The sequence below is a fragment of the Salvelinus namaycush genome, chromosome 12, assembly GCF_016432855.1.
Source record: "Salvelinus namaycush isolate Seneca chromosome 12, SaNama_1.0, whole genome shotgun sequence".
NCBI lineage: Eukaryota > Metazoa > Chordata > Actinopteri > Salmoniformes > Salmonidae > Salvelinus > Salvelinus namaycush.
In genome coordinates, this window is record NC_052318.1 from 32,034,330 (window position 1) to 32,050,488 (window position 16,159).

A 16,159-nucleotide genomic window follows, 5' to 3' on the forward strand; every position below is an offset into this window, starting at 1 on the left:
ATAATTCACTGTATCACAATTCCAGTGGGTCAGAAGTTTACATACACTAAGTTGACTGTGCCTTTAAACAGCTTGGAAAATTCCAGAAAACGATGTCATGGCTTTAGAAACTTCTGATAGGCTCACTGACATCATTTGAGTCAATTGGAGGTGTACCTGTGGATGTATTTCAAGGCCTACCTACAAACTCAGTGCCTCTTTGCTTGACATCATGGGAAAATCTAAAGAAATCAACAAAGACCTCAGAAAAAAATTGTAGACCTCCACAAGTCTGGTTCATCCTTGCAAGCAATTTCCAAACGCCTGAAGGTACCACGTTCATCTATACAAACAATACTACGCAAGTATAAACACCACGGGACCACGCAGCCGTCATACCGCTCAGGAAGGAGACGCGTTCTGTCTCCTAGAGATGAACGTACTTTGGTGCGAAAAGTGCAAATCAATCCCAGAACAACAGCAAAACAACAGGTACAAAAGTATCTATATCCACAGTAAAACGAGTCCTCTATCGACATAACCTGAAAGCAAGGAAGAAGCCACTCCTCCAAAACCGCCATAAAAAAGCCAGACTACGGTTTGCAGCTGCACAAGGGGACAAAGATCGTACCTTTTGGAGAAATGTCCTCTGGTCTGATTAAACAAAAATAGAACTGTTTGGCCATAATGACCATTGTTATGTTTGGAGGAAAAAGGGTGAGGCTTGCAAGCCGAAGAACACCATCCCAACCGTGAAGCATGGGGGTGGCAGCATCATGTTGTGGGGGTGCTTTGCTGCAGGAGGGACTGGTGCACTTCACAAAATAGGTGGCATCATAAGGAGGAAAATTATGTGGATATATTGAAGCAATATCTCAAGACATTAGTCAGGAAGTTGAAGCTTGGTCGCAAATGGGTCTTCCAAATGGACAATGACCCCAAGCATACTTCCAAAGTAGTGGCAAAATGGCTTAAGGACAACAAAGTCAATGTATTGGAGTGGCCATCACAATGCCTTGACCTCAATCCTATAGAAAATGTGTGGGCAGAACTGAAAAAGCGTGTGCGAGCAAGGATGCCTACAAACCCAATTCAGTTACACCAGCTCTGTCAGGAAGAATGGGCCAAAATTCACCCAACTTATTGTGGGAAGCTTGTGGAAGGGTACCTGAAACGTTTGGCCCAAGTTAAACAATTTAAAGGCAATGCTCCCAAATACTAATTGAGTGTATGTACATTTCTGACCCACTGGGATTGTGATGAAATAAAAGCTGAAATAAATAATTCTCTCTACTATTATTCTGACATTTTACATTCTTATATAAAGTGGTGATCCTAACTGACCTAAGACAGGAAATTTTACTAGGATTAAATGTCAGGAATTGTGAAAACCTGTTTAAGTGTATTTGGCTAAGGTGTATGTAAACTTCCGACATCAACTGTATGTCACACATCTTGCTTTCACAATTTCATATCTGCAAAACAACACCCGCTTTAGTATTCTGCAGCCTCACTCTACCCGTGATAAAGTTATTTTTGATAAGGTGCGAAAATGAAAGTAGCGATTTGATATAATTTTTATTGTGAAAGATTGAATAAGTGTGCTTCAAACTGTTTGCTTGAATGAGTTGTGAAAGTGCATCCAACTGAGTTCCCCTACCAGAAAACACGTGATATCGTAAAGTGTTGTGTATTCGGGTACTCAAATTCAGGAGGAGACTGAAGCGCGGATGACTTGACTGCTTTTTGCGAGTGTTCATCTCACTTTACCGCAATGATATTTGCAGCTTTTACTGCGGGACTTTAACTGTGGGAAATCACCTCACTATTCAGCCTATTGTGCGATTTGGACATTCATATTGCAATGTACAGACTTAGCTATGAATCTTGGGTCCATGAAATGGGGTATCAAGTTGTACATTGCAATATGAATGTTTATTACACGTAGGTTGACTTATGAGCTTAATGTTGCTAATTTCAGTGGTTTCAGAGTTGCGCAATAAGAGCTATGATGCTAATATTTGTGAAAACTCTTCACAGTTGTGCTCTGTGAATGTCACTGAGAACTCCATTTCATGGACCGAAGATCCATAAATAAGGCTGAACATTGCGCACAATAGACTGAATTGTGAGGTGAAAGTTAAAGTCCCACAATAAGAGCACACTAATATTTGTGTAAACTCTTTACAATTGTAATCTGGCACTGAGTAGGCTGATACCCTATTTCATGGACCTAAGATCCATAGGTAAGGCTGTACATTGCAATATAAGTATGTACCTATAAGGGCACAAGGCGAGACCCAGATGCAGACACGGGAAGCAGATGGTTTGAGTCTTTGATATTTATTACATCCAAAAGGGGTAGGCAAGAGAATGGTCGTGGACAGGCAAAAGGTCAAAACCAGTTCAGAGTCCAGGAGGTACAGTGTGGCAGGCAGGCTCGAGGTCAGGGCAGGCAGAATGGTCAGGCAGGTGGGTACAGAGTCCAGAAAACAGGCAAGGGTCAAAACCGGGAGAACTAGTAAAACAGAATAGAAAAGGCAGGAGCACGGGAAAAAGACGCTGGTTGACTTGGAACATACAAGACAAACTGGCACAGAGAGACAGGAAACACAGGGATATATACACCAGGGATAACAAGCAACGCCTGAAGGGGGTGGAGACAATAACCATTACAGGTGAAACTGATCAGGATGTGACAGTACCCAATGCAATTCTGAAGTCTAATACATCCACAGTGCCATATCAACAGATTTGTTACATTCTTTTTGTGTAAAATTAATTAATTATGATCTTTTATTGAATTTATTCAACAACATTCCAACCTACAAATGCATTATCTAGTCCAATTGTGGCATGCTTCCACTTTTTTTATCTGTTTGCATTAGTTTCAATGGGGGACTTTTATTTTGAATGCTCTTTTCCAGCAGTAATAAGCGTGCAGATTAAATATAGATACCTTTAAATCCATAGGAAGCAAATAATCCTGTGCTAAAAATAGTGGCGACGTCCTGTTAGTTCAGATGTATAGGCTATTTAAAGTGCCACCACCAGGAGTCAGTTATGTATGATTGAGTTATAACATGGCTGTATATAGACATGTCAGAGGCCAAAAATATGACCATTCTGTCACGCCCTGGCCTTAGTTATCTTTGTTTTCTTTATTATTTTAGTTAGGTCAGGGTGTGACATGGGGGATGTATGTGTTTTGTATTGTCTAGGGGGTTTTGTATGTTTATGGGTGCTGTGGTTTAGTTGGTTAAAGTGTCTAGTCTAGGGGTATGTATGTCTATGGTTGCCTAGATTGGTTCTCAATTAGAGACAGCTGTCTATCGTTGTCTCTGATTGGGAACCATATTTAGGCAGCCATATTCATTAGGTAGTTTGTGGGTGATTGTCTATGTGTAGTGTTTAGTGTCAGCACTATTTGTTCTATAGCTTCACGTTCGTCGGTTTATTGTTTTGTTTAGTTTGTATAGTGTTCGTTTCGTTTCGTCTTCAAATAAAGAAGATGTATTGCTATCACGCTGCGCCTTGGTCCTCCTCTCTTTCACAATACGACGATCGTGACACATTCTCAGAACACTAGTCAGGGGTAATAAGACTGGAATGGAGGTTCCACCATCTGTGGATGGGAGGAGCGTTTATAAATGGCCACCTGATTATAGACTGTCTGTGATATGATTCCTGAACCCATCATAGGCCACAAAAACATGTTAATCTCCTCCCCCCTGATATTCAGAAACTCATGACTGGTCTCAGAACACAAATTATAACTTCGGGATTTATTCATCTTTTACTTGAGTAGCATGCAGACAACTGAGGAAAAATGGACAATAATGAAGCATAGCAATTTACTGTCTTTGTACAATATATTTTGTGTAATATTTCCAGGAGTAATTACAATCAATATGATTTCCTTTTGCAAGTGATAATGAATGAGGCATTAATTAATGTTCCGAAGACCATGTGCCATAGCCTCTACATTCCCAACTCTCTGAGAGACTGACTGTTACCCACCACAGTGCATTGTAGATGGGACTCAAAAACATAATCATACTCAAAATAGCACTTCAAGCAGCGGAAGCAGAACACTTTATGGCAGTGTGGACAGACGATATTGGGGCATCCCTTTCCGGTGTGAGTGAGGAGGGCCTTACAGCCAGGACAGGCCCTGAAGAAGGGGCATCCCTTGGCTGAACTGCAGGGATCAGCTATGACCTCTGGGGAGAGGAGGGCAGTCATGAGGGCACAGCCTGGCAGAGGGCAGGAGGAATGGCTCCCTTGGCCCTCCAGGGATCCTCCTGACTGAGGCCACTCCCTCCCACAGGCCCAGCAGAACTGGTAGACACGGTGTAGGGCCTCGGAGCAGCGTTGACACACAGCACGCTGACCTTTGACCTTTCTGGCCCCAGCCTGGTGGCAGCAAGGGCACTTCAGTGGTATGGACTGGTGAGGAGTGGGGAGGGGAGAGGTATACAATGTCATAAACCATTATCTGTGAGATTACCTGTTATATACAGTGCATCTGGAAAGTATTCAGACCCCTTGACTTTTTCCACATTTTGTTACGTTACAGCCTTATTCTAAAATGGATGAAATAAAATAATGTCCTCAGCAATCTACACACAATACCCCATAATGACAAAACAGAAACAGTTTAGACATTTTGCAAATGTATACATTTGTCAACACAGTTGACAGTGCATGTCAGAGCAAACACCAAGACATGAGGTCGAAGGAATTGTTCGTAGGGCTCCGAGACAGGATTGTGTCGAGGCACAGATCTGGGGAAGGGTACCGAAACATTTCTGCAGCATTGAAGGTCCCCAAGAACAGGGTGGCAGGTAGCCTAGTGGTTAGAGCGTTGGGCTAGAAACTGGAAGATTGATAGATCGAATCCCTGAGCTGACAAGGTAAAAATCTGTCGTTCTGCTGCTGAACAAGGCAGTTTAACCCACTGTTCCTAGGCTGTCATTGTAAATAAGAATTTGTTCTTAACTGACTTGCCTAGTTAAATAATTGTTTTCTTAAAAGAACACATTGGCCTCTATCATTCTTAAATGGAAATGTGGAACCACTCAAGACTCTTCCTAGAGCTGGCCGCCCGGCCAAACTGAGCAATCGGGGAAGAAGGGCCTTGGTCAGGGAGGTGACCAAGAACCCGATGGTCACTCTGACAGAGCTCTAGAGTTCCTCTGTGGAGATGGGAGAACCTTCCAGAAGCAGGAAACTTCCATCTCTGCAGCACTCCACCAATCAGGCCTTTATGGTAGAGTGGCCAGACGGAGGCCACTCCTCAGTAAAAGGCACATGACAGGCTGCTTGGAGTTTGCCAAAAGGCACCTAAAGACTCTCAGACCATGAGAAACAAGATTCTCTGGTCTAATGAAACTAAGATTGAACTCCTTGGCCTGAATGCCAAGCATCACGCCTGGAGGAAACCTGGCACCATCCCTATGGTGAAGCATGGTGGTGGCAGCATGATGCTGTGGGGATGTTTTTCACCAGCAGGGACTGGGAGACTAGTCGGGATTGAGGTAAAGATGAATGGAGCAAAATACAGAGAGCTCCTTGATGAAAACCTTCTCCAGAGCGCTCAGGACCTCAGACTGAGCGAAGATTCACCTTCCGACAGGATGACCCTAAGCACACAGCCAAGACAACGCAGGAGTGGCTTCGGGACAAGTCTTTGAATGTCCTTGAGTGGCCCAGCCAGAGACCGGACTTGAACCCGATTGAACATCTCTGGAGAGACCTGACAATAGCTGTGCAGCAACGCTCTCCATCCAACCTGACAGAGCTTGAGAGGATCTGCAGAGCAGAATGAGAGAAACTCCCCAAATATAGGTGTATCAAGCTTGTAGCATCATAACCAGGAAGACTCGAGGCTGTAATCGCTGCCAAAGGTGCTTCAACAAAGTACTGAGTAAAGGGTCTGAATACTTATGTACATGTGATGTTTCAGTTTTTGATTTTTAATAAATTAGCAAACATTTCTAAAAACCTGTTTTTGCTTTGTCATTATGGTGTATTGTGTGTAGATTGATGAGTTAAAAAAAACGATTTCATCAATTTTAGAATAAGGCTATAACGTAACAAAATGTGGAAAAGGTCAAGGGGTCTGAATTCTTTCCGAATGCACTGTACCTCATAATAACTTAATGCTGTCGTATAGGTCTTGCACTGGACAGCCCAACTTGCTTGGTACCAAAAATAGTGACAGTGCAAGACGGTGACTTTATACTCTGTCTCTGTGGAAGTGTGCAGCTTACCTGTGCAAGCAGCAGTGAGCCACTCATTATCAACTGTCCTCTGAGTGGCTAGAGAAATAGAACATTACAGTAAAGAGGGTCAGTGAAAATCAGGAAGGTCTATTGTAAGTAAAGGGCGCTTCTACTCTTTAAAACATCCAGGAACATGCCTTTTCATTGGTTGCTATATCATCCACATTTAAAATGATTCCTTGTGAAGATTCATACTGTTATCCTAAAAAAAACATAAGTATCTTACGAATCAAGGAACACGGTTCAAAGATCGATTATGAACTTCTTGATTTACTTAAAACATTGATCTATCAATATGCAAGCATACCAATGACATACAATAATTTTTTATTACCTTTTAATCATAAGTCCCAACCGAAAAAAAACGTCAGCTCCTCTTCCTTTCTCTGCCTAAATCCACTGTGACAGAACAATATGTTATTTTGTTATTCATCTCACAAAACAAGGGGAAATCCAGGACTTAAACCGAAAGTTACTTGATTCAATTTTCACTTTCACTTAGAACAGGCATGGGCAACTGGCGGCCCGGGGCAATTTCACAACAACAAAAAATGTCAATGTATTATTATTATACATTTTTTTAGGAACTCAGTCGGGGTCTCAGCTTACAGTTGAGAGTTAGAATAGTAGAATACACAAGGTGCATTAGAACTCACTCAATTAGCCCATGTCAGATATTTTATTTTGGATTGGTAAATTAGTCTAGCAGCCAGCTATCTAAACTAGTAGTAAGCATGGTCGAATTACCAAGCGGGGTGGTGCCCATTGATCCTCACTTATATTAAAACTGCAAACATTTGCCTCCATCCTATGGCAAAATGTGTAGAATTGCAGAAAATTAGCTGTAAAACTGCACATTTATCTCTACACCCCATGGAAAAATAAGTACAATTCCATGACATTAGTTATAAAATTGCTAAATCTTCTCTCCGCCCAATGGCAAAATGTTCAGAATTATAGCAAACTTGCTTTAAAATGGCAAAATGTTATCTACACCCCATGGCAAAATGGGCAGAATTTGAGGAAATTAACTTTAAAATGAAAAAATGATCAGCAATATCATGAGGGGGGCTGCTAAAAGGTTTTGCTCTCTACCTTCTGAACACTGCAATACATACTGTACATGACACCCTGCACATTTATAAACCATGGTAATTACTGTACATACAATACAGTATAAATGTAGTTCTTGTTGCTATGAACATGAATTGTAAAAGTGCCATTTGCTCTTTCCGTGGATTTTTAAAAGCGTAGTTGCCTCTTCCTCTATGGGGACATATATATATATATATATATGTATATATATTCACACTTTTTCAAAAGTTTGGGGTCACTTAGAAATGTCCTTGTTACTGAAAGAAAAACACATTTTTTGTCCATTAAATAATCATCAAATTGATCAGAAATACAGTGTAGACATTGTTAATGTTGTAAATGACTATTGTAGCTGGAAATGGCTGCTTTTTAATGGAATATCTACATAGGCGTAAAGAGGCCCATTATCAGCAACCATCACTCCTGTGTTCCAATGGCACGTTGTGTTAGTTAATCCAAGTGTATTATTTTAAAAGGCTAATTGATCATTAGAAAAACCTTTTGAAATTATGCTAGCACAGCTGAAAACTGTTGATTAAAGAAGCAATAAAACTGGCCTTCTTATACTAGTTCAAGTTACAGTTGGAAGTTTACATACACTTAGGTTGGAGTCATTAAAACTCGTTTTTCAACCACTCCACAAATTTCTTGTTAATTATTCATTATTAATTGTTATTATTAATTATTTCACTTATAATTCACTGTATCTGTCACGTAGAGTAGGCCAGAAGGCTAAACTGGAAAACCTAACCTCTATCAAAATAAAAAGATGGCGGAACCGCAAAAGTTCTTCTGTGCAAAGGTGTTTATTTACAAGGTGATTCCGGAACAAAAAACAACAGTACTGCCATCAAACGTCTACCTTATGGGACAGCTTAAAACAATGCTGCCCCATCCACAGCTCAATCCAAAATGCCTCTCTATGAACTGAAAGAGAGGCTCCTTTTGTAGGGCTAGCCCCTCCCCTCAGAACAATTAACACTAATTAATTAAGCAATTACCTAGTCAAACCTACATTTTCCATTAACTTAACATACTAAAGGATATACATTGCAACACGTGTTTTAAACAATATCACAACATAACATTTACAACATTACATCACTACTGACAGTATCTTTCAATATGCCCATATGCCCATTTACATTAATGAGCCATTTGGGACAGGCACTATAAAGTCAGCCCAATCCCTTAGCTCGGGTCCTTTTCCAGCATACCCAGAAGCTACAGAGATGGAGAGAGAGAGGAACAGAACGAACAAACAAAGCGCTCATCCACAACATTGATAAGTATAATAAATATTGCATATCTTAAATATGAACACTGACAAGTATGAAATGTATGTACTAAGACAGAAGTTAATTTGTGTGTCGACCCACATTGTTAACTTATCTTATAACGGAGCAGGGAGGAGTGATGAATGTGTGCGTGCGTTAAAGAACCAAATGCTGCCTGCGGCCAGTGACGGACTTCTACGTCACATTATCACAATTCCAGTGGGTCAGAAGTTTACATACTGTCACGTTCCTGACCTGTTTTCCTTTTTCTTGTATTTATTTAGTTGGTCAGGGCGTGAGTTGGGTGGGTTTGTCTATGTTTGATTTTCTATGTTGGGATGTTTGTGTTCGGCCGGGTATGATTCTCAATCAGAGACAGCTGTCAATCGTTGTCCCTGATTGAGAATCATACTTAGGCAGCCTGGGTTTCACATGTGTTTTGTGGGTGTTTGTCTTCCGTGTAGTCGTTGTGCCACACGGGACTGTTTGTCGGTTTTGATTTTCATTTTGTTATCTTGCTTCATATAGTGTTCAGTTCGATGCTAATAAATTATGGACACTAACCACTCCGCGTATTGGTCCGATCCTTCTCGCCTCTCCTCGTCCGAGGAGGAGGAATATGAAAGCCGTAACACATACACTTAGCTTGGAGTCGTTAAAACTCGTTTTTCAACCACTCCACAAATTTCAATAATTAATTGTTAATTATTAATTGTTATTATTAATTATTTCAAATCAAATTTTATTTGTCACATACACATGGTTAGCAGATGTTAATGCGAGTGTAGCGAAATGCTTGTGCTTCTAGTTCCGACAATGCAGTAATAACCAACAAGTAATCTAACCTAACAATTCCACAACTACTACCTTATACACACAAGTGTAAAGGGATAAAGAATATGTACATAAAGATATATGAATGAGTGATGGTACAGAACCCCATAGGCAAGATGCAGTAGATGGTATAGAGTACAGTATATACATATGAGATGAGTAATGTAGGGTATATAAACATAAAGTGGCATAGTTTAAAGTGGCTAGTGATACATGTATTACATAAAGATGGCAAGATGCAGTAGATGATATAGAGTACAGTATATACATATACATATGAGATGAGTAATGTAGGGTATGTAAACATTATATTAAGTGGCATTGTTTAAAGTGGCTAGTGATACATTTTTACATAATTTCCATCAATTCCCATTATTAAAGTGGCTGGAGTTGAGTCAGTATGTTGGCAGCGGCCACTAAATGTTAGTGGTGGCTGTTTAACAGTCTGATGGCCTTGAGATAGAAGCTGTTTTTCAGTCTCTCGGTCCCTGCTTTGATGCACCTGTACTGACCTCGCCTTCTGGATGATAGCGGGGTGAACAGGCAGTGGCTCGGGTGGTTGTTGTCCTTGATGATCTTTATGGCCTTCCTGTGACATCGGGTGGTGTAGGTGTCCTGGAGGGCCGGTAGTTTGCCCCCGGTGATGCGTTGTGCAGACCTCACTACCCTCTGGAGAGCCTTACGGTTGTGGGCGGAGCAGTTGCCGTACCAGGCGGTGATACAGCCCGACAGGATGCTCTCGATTGTGCATCTGTAGAAGTTTGTGAGTGCTTTTGGTGACAAGCCAAATTTTTTCAGCCTCCTGAGGTTGAAGAGGCGCTGCTGCGCCTTCTTCACAACGCTGTCTGTATGGGTGGACCAATTCAGTTTGTCCGTGATGTGTACACCGAGGAACTTAAAACTTTCCAACTTCTCCACTACTGTCCCGTCGATGTGGATAGGGGGGTGCTCCCTCTGCTGTTTCCTTAAGTCCACAATCATCTCCTTTGTTTTGTTGACGTTGAGTGTGAGGTTATTTTCCTGACATCACACTCCGAGGGCCCTCACCTCCTCCCTGTAGGCCATCTCGTCGTTGTTGGTAATCAAGCCTACCACTGTAGTGTCGTCCGCAAACTTGATGATTGAGTTGGAGGCGTGCATCGCCACGCAGTCGTGGGTGAACAGGGAGTACAGGAGAGGGATCAGAACGCACCCTTGTGGGGCCCCAGTGTTGAGGATCAGCGGGGTGGAGATGTTGTTACCTACCCTCACCACCTGGGGGCGGCCCGTCAGGAAGTCCAGGACCCAGTTGCACAGGGCGGGGTCGAGACCCAGGGTCTCGAACTTGATGACGAGTTTGGAGGGTACTATGGTGTTAAATGCTGAGCTGTAGTTGATGAACAGCATTCTCACATAGGTATTCCTCTTGTCCAGATGGGTTAGGGCAGTGTGCAGTGTGGTTGCGATTGCGTCGTCTGTGGACCTATTGGGTCGGTAAGCAAATTGGAGTGGGTCTAGGGTGTCAGGTAGGGTGGAGGTGATATGGTCCTTGACTAGTCTCTCAAAGCACTTCATGATGACGGAAGTGAGTGCTACGGGGCGGTAGTCGTTTAGCTCAGTTACCTTAGCTTTCTTGGGAACAGGAACAATGGTGGCCCTCTTGAAGCATGTGGGAACAGCAGACTGGGATAAGGATTGATTGAATATGTCCTTAAACACACCAGCCAGCTGGTCTGCGCATGCTCTGAGGACGCAGCTGGGAATGCCGTCTGGGCCTGCAGCCTTGCGAGGGTTAACACGTTTAAATGTTTTACTCACCTCGGCTGCAGTGAAGGAGAGCCCGCAGGTTTTGGTAGCGGGCCGTGTCAGTGGCACTGTATTGTCCTCAAAGCGAGCAAAAAAGTTATTTAGTCTGTCTGGGAGCAAGACATCCTGGTCCGCGACGGGGCTGGTTTTCTTTTTGTAATCCGTGATTGACTGTAGACCCTGCCACATACCTCTTGTGTCTGAGCTGTTGAATTGCGACTCTACTTTGTCTCTATACTGGCACTTAGCTTGTTTGATTGCCTTGCGGAGGGAATAGCTACACTGTTTGTATTCGGTCATGTTTCCGGTCACCTTGCCCTGGTTAAAAGCAGTGGTTTACTTATATTTCACTGTATCACAATTCCAGTGGGTCAGAAGTTTACATACACTAAGTTGACTGTGCCTTTAAACAGCTTGTAAAATTCCAGAAAATGATGTCATGGCTTTAGAAGCTTCTGATAGGCTAATTCACATAATTTGAGTCAATTGGAGGTGTACCTGTGGATGTATTTCAAGGCCTACCTTCAAAGTCAGTGCCTCTTTGCTTGACATCATGGGAAAATCAAAAGAAATCAGCTAAGACCTCAGAATTTTTTTTTGTAGACTTCCACAAGTCTGCTTCATCCTTGGGAGCAATTTCCAAACGCCTGAAGGTACCACATTCATCTGTACAAACAGTAGTACGCAGGTATAAACACCATGGGACCACGCAGCCGTCATACCGCTCAGGAAGGAGACGCGTTCTGTCTCCTAGAGATGAACATACTTTGGTGCGAAAAGTGCAAATCAATCCCAGAACAACAGCAAAGGACCTTGTGAAGATGCTGGAGGAAGCAGGTACAAAAGTATCTATATCTGTCACGCCCTGACTTGAGTTATATTTGCTTTCTTTATTATTTGGTTAGGTCAGGGTGTGACAAGGGGTGGTTTGTTTAGTTTTTGTATTGTCTAGGGTTTTTGTCTTGTCTATGGGGATTTTGTATTGTCTAGGGGTTGTAGGTTTATGGTGGCCTGAGTGGGTTCCCAATGAGAGACAGCTGTTTATCGTTGTCTCTGATTGGGGAGCCTATTTAGGTTGCCATTTTCCATGTTGGTTTGGTGGGTAGTTCTCCATGTTTAGTTGCCTGTGAGCACTACGTTGGCGTCACGTTTCGTTTGTTAGTTTGTTATTTTGTTAGTTAAGTGTTCTTCGTTGTATTAAAAGATGAATTCCAATTCCCAGAGCCAGGATACATGGCAAGAAGCATCCAGTGGTGATCCATGGCACGAAGCCTCCAGTGATGATCCATGGCACGAAGCCTCCAGTGATGATCCATGGCACGAAACCTCCAGTGATGATCCATGGCACGAAACCTCCAGTGATGATCCATGGCACGAAGCCTCCAGTGAGGATCCATGGCACGAAGCCTCCAGTGAGGAGTTATGGCACGAGGCCTCCAACGAAGGCCGTCAGTCCGGAGCCTCCAGCGACGCCCTTCAGTCCGGAGCCTCCAGCGACGCCCTTCAGTCCGGAGCCTCCAGCGACGCCCTCTAGTCCGGAGCCTCCAGCGACGCCCTCTAGTCCGGAGCCTCCAGCGACGCCCTCTAGTCCGGAGCCTCCAGCGTCGCCCTCTAGTCCGGAGCCTCCAGCGACGCCCTCTAGTCCGGAGCCTCCAGCGACGCCCTCTAGTCCGGAGCCTCCAGCGACGCCCTCTAGTCCGGAGCCTCCAGCGACGCCCTCTAGTCCGGAGCCTCCAGCGACGCCCTCTAGTCCGGAGCCTCCAGCGACGCCCTCTAGTCCGGAGCCTCCAGCGACGCCCTCCTGTCCGGAGCAGCCAGAGTCTCCCTCCTGTCCGGAGCAGCCAGAGTCTCCCTCCTGTCCGGAGCAGCCAGAGTCTCCCTCCTGTCCGGAGCAGCCAGAGTCTCCCTCCTGTCCGGAGCAGCCAGAGTCTCCCTCCTGTCCGGAGCAGCCAGAGTCTCCCTCCTGTCCGGAGCAGCCAGAGTCTCCCTCCTGTCCGGAGCAGCCAGAGTCTCCCTCCTGTCCGGAGCAGCCAGAGTCTCCCTCCTGTCCGGATCTGCCAGAGTCTCCGGCGAGGGTCCCCGCTCTAGAGGAGCCACCAAAGTTGGCCAAGCCAGAGGTGGAGCGGGGTCTGCGTCCCTCACCAGAGCCGCCACCGCGGGGAGATGCCCACGCAGACCCTCCCATATAGGTTTAGGTTTGCGGCCGGGAGTCCGCGCCTTTGGGGGGGGGGGGGTACTGTCACGCCCTGACTTTAGTTATATTTGATTTCTTTATTATTTGGTTAGGTCAGGGTGTGACAAGGGGTGGTTTGTTTAGTTTTTGTATTGTCTTGGGGTTTTTGTCTTGTCTAGGGTTTTTTGTTATCTATGGGGATTTTGTATTGTCTAGGGGTTGTAGGTTTATGGTGGCCTGAGTGGGTTCCCAATCAGAGACAGCTGTTTATCGTTGTCTCTGATTGGGGAGCCTATTTAGGTTGCCATTTTCCATGTTGGTTTGGTGGGTAGTTGTCATGTTTCGTTTGTTAGTTTGTTATTTTGTTAGTTTGTTAAGTGTTCTTCGTTGTATTAAAATATGTATTCCAATCGCGCTGAACCTTGGTCCACTCCTTTAAACGGCCGTGACAATATCCACAGTAAAACGAGTCCTATATCGACATAACCTGAAAGGCCGCTCTGCAAGGAAGAAGCCACTGCTCCAAAACCGCCATAAAAAAGCCAGACTACGGTTTGCAACTGCACATGGGAACAAAGATCGTAGTTTTTGGAGACATGTCCTCTGGTCTGATGAAACAAAAATAGCCAAAGAACACCATCCCAACCGTGAAGTACGGTGGTGGCAGCATCATGTTGTGGGGGTGCTTTGCTGCAGGAGGGACTGGTGTACTTCACAAAATAGATGGCATCATGAGGGAGGAAATTATGTGGATATATTGAAGCAACATCTCAAGACATTAGTCAGGAAGTTGAAGCTTGGTTGCAAATGGGTATTCCAAATGGACAATGACCCCAAGCATACTTCCAAAGTTGTGGCAAAATGGCTTAAGGACAACAAAGTCAAGGTATTGGAGTGGCCATCACAAAGCCCTGACCTCATCCTATAGAAAATGTGTGGGCAGAACTGAAAAAGCGTGTGCGAGCAAGGATGCCTACAAACCTGACTCAGTTACACCAGCTCTGTCAGGAGGAATGGGCCAAAATTCACCCAACTTATTGTGGGAAGCTTTTGGAAGGCTACCTGAAACGTAGCATTCCAAAAGTTAAACAATTTGAAGGCAATGTTACCAAAAACAAATTGAGTGTATGTAAACTTCTGACCCACTGGGAATGTGATGAAAGAAATAAAAGCTGAAATTAATCAATCTCTCTACTATTATTCTGACATTTCCCAATCTTAAAATAAAGTGGTGATCCTAACTGACCTAAAACGGAATTTTTACTAGGATTAAATGTCAGGAATTGTGAAAAACTGAGTTTAAATGTATTTGGCTAAGGTGTATGTAAACTTCCGACTTCAACTGTATATGCCATTCAGCAGATGCTTTTATCCAAAGCGACAAACAGTCATGCATGCATACATTTTACATACGGATGGTCCGGGAATCAAACCCACTATCCTGGCATTGTAAGTGACATGCTCTATAACAGCTACAGAGGATCAATGTTATCCATTCTTTTCTTGGCAGATTTTTGTGACATATTTTTCCAGGTCTCTGAATTCAGAGTACAAGTCACAGGGAATAACAGTTCAGGTAAAATACTTTAAGAATTTTGTATCACATGCACTCCTGTTTCAGTATCCTTCCTTGCATCTTTGTGTTTCTTCCTATCTCTTGTCCTTTCTTAATTTCCTCTCCTTTAGTGTGTGGCTCCCTTTATGGTGTCCACTAACATGACCCACAACTTGCCCCCCAACCTGTTGTTGAAGAGTGCCAGTGCTTTTGCCCGTGAAGCTCTGAACACAGTGGGTCACTCTAGCTACACCAGCGGCTGTGTCTCTCACGCTCTTCAGGTAGGAACTCCTCTTATCCACGCAAATATTCAAAACAAACTACTCTATAACGGTTTTGTTACCTTAGCCAAAAATGAGCCATGCAGAATATACTATTAGACTATTTTATGTGATTGTAAATATCTCGGTCTCTCTTTGCCGTCCCACAGCACATTGCTTTGTCCATTTTCTTCCCTGATTGGCTGCGCCTTTCATCCTACTGTGTGAAGCAGACAGAGACATTTGCACAGAGCATGGAGAAAAAAATTGATGAAATGACAGAACGTTCTGCAAGCAAAGAGGACTAAGGAGTGCAAAGGAGGTTGCTACTGAAACGTTTGTGGTGCTTTAAAGAGGTCATATTGGAAATTGATATGAGATGTTTTACTTCATATGTAGATAACTAATTGATCAATGTTACTGTTTTTGCATTGACTGCCATTTAAAGGTATTGGTAATAGGAAAGAGATTGTGTAATGTTGATGTGTTGTTAACAAGCTGACCCCAAATCCATCAGGAACTATATAGCCTGAGTGCAGCAGAGTATGATCTGTGGGAAACGCAACTCTCAAACAGGCTTCTATAGTACATATTCTAGCTATATACATATTAGGGATATAGACTACAACATTATAACTGAATGCTTGGACATGTGCATGTTCTGGTTGATTTGGACTTTTAACATAGTACAATTTTTGGTATCAACCGTCACATTTTTGTGATCTCTATTTTCTTAAAAATAAATACAAAGACAATTACTTTTGTTTATTTTATTGCCTTTTGCCAACCCATTCACAAATTACTGTCAAATAGTTGTAACTGAGTAACATATGTGTAGAGGAAACAGCATGTTTAATGTAATTACTTTGGTTTTTGACATTTTCTATTGAGTAATTTGCTTGGACAGAGTCCTG

At 43.2% G+C, this 16,159-nt stretch overlaps 1 long non-coding RNA gene across 1 annotated transcript; it reads left to right on the forward strand.

The window, feature by feature from the left end:
• The first annotated feature begins 8,451 nt into the window (after positions 1–8,451).
• Positions 8,452–15,978, forward strand: LOC120056530. The gene is made up of 4 exons (XR_005477809.1): positions 8,452–8,650; positions 14,941–15,006; positions 15,117–15,266; positions 15,416–15,978. It is a non-coding gene; the product is annotated as an uncharacterized LOC120056530 (long non-coding RNA).
• The last annotated feature ends 181 nt before the right edge of the window (positions 15,979–16,159 follow it).